At 46.9% G+C, this 3,642-nt stretch overlaps 1 protein-coding gene across 1 annotated transcript in view; it reads right to left on the reverse strand.

Moving 5' to 3' along the window:
- Nucleotides 1–3,642, reverse strand: part of KANK1 (KN motif and ankyrin repeat domains 1) — a 218,280-nt gene that overhangs the window by 214,462 nt on the left and 176 nt on the right. The window lies entirely within an intron of this gene.

The raw sequence follows: 3,642 nt of genomic DNA on the forward strand, positions 1-3,642 counted from the left end.
GGGGGGGGGGGGGGCACATGCCCCCCATAACCCCCCTACACATCACCTATGCCCCTGTCCCCCCAGCCATTACTCTTCCTGCTGCTGGCAGCATGGCTGGCATGGGGGTCCTGGAGGCTGAGGCAGCAATAAATCTCACCACCCTGCTCCACTGGGTCCAGCTGACTGTTCCAGGCAGACTGCATCAACAGCGGGCACAAGGCTTCAGAGATTTACCTGCAGGGAGGTGTCTTCACTACTGTCTGGCTACCACTTACATGTGTGCACATGCACGTGCCACCATCTGCCATAGTGGCCTCCTCCCACTCCTTCCCCCCAACACCACACAGCCCATTGCAGGCTGGAATGCTGCCAGCCTGCAAGGAGAAAGTGTGGGAAACTGCAGTTTTCTCCTTTAAAAAAAAGGAGAATCTGTGATGTTCTGTGAACCTGGTACCAGCAGCGGGCTCACCCCAGGCATCGGCTGCCCCAGCTGGCTTTGGAGATCATGATCACACCAGATCCATAGCTCCCAATCCTCGAATCTGCTCCAATATCCCAGAGGCCATGGACCCCCAGTTCAGAAACACTGCCCTATATCACCCTTTCCTCTAAATCCATAGCTATTCTTTTTCTTTGAAGATATTTGCCTTCCAAACCCTTAAATCTCAGCCCATCACCCTCTGTTAGAAAAAGGATGAAGACGCATAATAATAATAACCACCACCCAGATTTCCTTTTTAATATGCAAATTGACATGCCACCTTACAGCCAGACAAGACCCAAGGTTGTTGATGAAGATCAAGAGTTGCCAGACAAGCTATTCTCTTAATTAAATGTTTAAGAGTTTAATTTTATAAGAAGCACAAATAGCAGACCTTAGCTTCACCAGAGGAACACTAAACAGTTAGGTTTTACTTCAAGCCAAAGCAGCTAAGAGAAGTCATTCAAGTCACAGTAGAGGCCCTGTATATACACTGTGACCTGAAGCCATGTTTGAACCACTCTTCAAACACAGTTTTAGCACTGCAGCTGCAGGTATGCAGCATTCTACACATTCCAAAAGTGAAAGGTTATTTTGGAAGCCTGAATTTAGATTCCTGAAAGGACCCACATTTTAGAAAGCACTACCCTCGGAAAGGAATCAACCTTGTCTGAGGTATCTCAAGGTGGGCACCCAAAAAGTGGAAAAGCCAAAATTAGCAGTCACATTTGCTAACAAGAGCAGCAAGCTTACCATGTTCAAAAACAACATTTCTGCATAACAGTACCCCAAAAAACAAACAAAAAACCCCCATCAGCCACTGCACGGGGCCCCAAGACCTCACTTGCCCACATTCCTCACACCATCTTCCTTACTGTCACAAATGCATAGACTAGCACCTATGAACATATCCATGATACCTTCCCCTTCCTCGAGATTCGCATCTGCCATGAGGCATATGGGAGGGCAAACAGCATTGGCCAAGTTGCAGACTACAGAGATTGTACATTTAAATATCCATTTTCATTTTTATACTTTGGCATTTTCTCTGCCATTTGAATGGCATGCATCTTACTCCCTATTGCTCAGGACAGGGACTACATGTCTGCTATAATCAAACCATATAGGCCAAGTACACGTAGTTAAAAAGTCTGAGGCTGAATTGAGTCAATCTTCTCAGGCTAGTCTAAGTTGCATAGATTGAACCGAGAAGCAAATGAACAGACATTTACTTTTGATTCCAGAAATGCAACCACATGCCTGCAGTGGCCCAGACCAGAAGCCAGAGAGGCACTAGAGCTCACCTCCCTGCTCAGAGGGAGCAGACAGCTTGGGCCAAGGGTAACCTGCCCACTTTGTGCGGGGGGGGATGCAAAGCATCCTGGGATGCTGAAGGACTCAATTAACTTGAATCTGGAAGGAATCTGGAACAGAAGTTCACTAAACCGATTTAGGTAAAAAAAAAAACAAAAAAAAAAAAAACCACACACTTAAATCTGATACTACATCCATCCAGGTTTATCTTAAACTAGGTTTGGCTATTTTGAAAGCCGTTTATGTTCACTGAACTTCTTTTGTGTTACAGATCTGAACCAGTTTCCAATCACTTATACCAATTTGTGTGTAATTTCTGTTCTTAGCTATAAACATTATGGGCACACCTCTTAAAATAAGTTTAACTGTTTCTATTATAGGAACAACAGTCCAGGCTAGACCTAGCTGGACAAAATCCATGTTTAAACACACATGCCACATTAAAGAGGCTGATTGGTGTTACAAACTGTATTTAGCAGCACCCATCCTTGAAACATGCTTGACAGAAGCAACTTTAAAGCCTTTGTTTTGGAGAGCGATGGCTTTCAATGAACATGGGTCACTGTACATTGGTCATTTTGCCCCTTAAGACTTCCCATCATAGGAGACAAATCAACAATAACAATACTGAGACACAATGTTTTAAGTTTGTAGAGTAGATGGCATAACATGCCCCTACACCCTCTAGCATGACTGCAATTCAATAATAGCAGCAGTAATAATAGACCAGGCTCTACATAATTTATCCAGGCTCAGCGCATCTCTATTAGACATCTAAGCAAGATTGCTCCAAACAGCTCACTTCCTACTGAGGCACTCAAATAAACTGCCAAGTTTTAACAGGCTCTGCTACTCTCTTTTCAAAAAGTCTGGCCAGAAGTTTCACAAGTGGAGCCAAGCACGTCTGAAAAAGAAAGTATCCCCTCCCATTCACCTGATAAAAAAAGCATCACCCCTGAACAAGAGCCCAAGCTCTTCAGAGAAAAAAAAATAAAACCTTGGCCTGTTCTGCCACATGCAGCTACACATCAGTGGCCTGCCTCCACTAGCCCTTGGCAGCAGGGAAATATATGGTTGGAAATGTGAGAGGCGTGGGAAGGGAAGAGTACAGCAGAGGCAGCCTGACTCCCCAGACCCAGAGGGGTCATTTTGGGCTCCTCCACAGATTCTGTGCTGATAGATGCATACACCACCCAGGCCCCCCTCAGCAGGTCAGGCCAAGGCAAGGAGCACCTAAGAACCTACTGTGCCAGCTGGACAAGAGCTAGTGGGCACTTCACAGTTATATTTCAAGCCATTGGGAGCTAGAGCAACTGAAGCCTTTCCCCCTCCCCACAGACCCCCAGAGGCCAGCACTTTCCAAATCCCCAGCAGTAGATCAGATCAGACAAGGTTCTCTGGGTAAATGAGATCTCTTTTATTAGATCAACTCAAGAGCTGGGGGGGGGGGTGTTCTTTGCAAGCTTTTGGGCACAAACACCCTTTTTCATATCCTCCCTGTGCCTGAAGAAGGTTGTTTGTGTCCCAAGGCTTGCAAAGCAGATTTCCCCCCAACTGCTAAGCTACTTTAAGAAGAGACCACGTTTACCCAATGAGCTTTGTCTGCCTCTGTCCTTAGACCAACACGGCTACAACCAACAACCCCACCGCAGCAGATCCAGCTCCTAACTCTGCCTAGCAAGGCTGGCTCCAGCAGCAAAGTGCCCCCCCCCCAAAACCAGGGGCTCTCCTGGAGCTCTCCGTGTGGGGAAGCAGCAGCGGGGAGGGAGAGGGACGCAGAGCCCGGGGAAGGGGAAGCTGCAGATCCATCCCTTGCTGAAAAAGGGGGAAACAAAGCTGCAGCAGCATCCATGCAAAGCCCCCCC

Source organism: Gavialis gangeticus, unplaced genomic scaffold (assembly GCF_001723915.1).
Source record: "Gavialis gangeticus isolate Ggan-Ray unplaced genomic scaffold, GavGan_comp1, whole genome shotgun sequence".
Classification (NCBI taxonomy): Eukaryota; Metazoa; Chordata; order Crocodylia; family Gavialidae; genus Gavialis; species Gavialis gangeticus.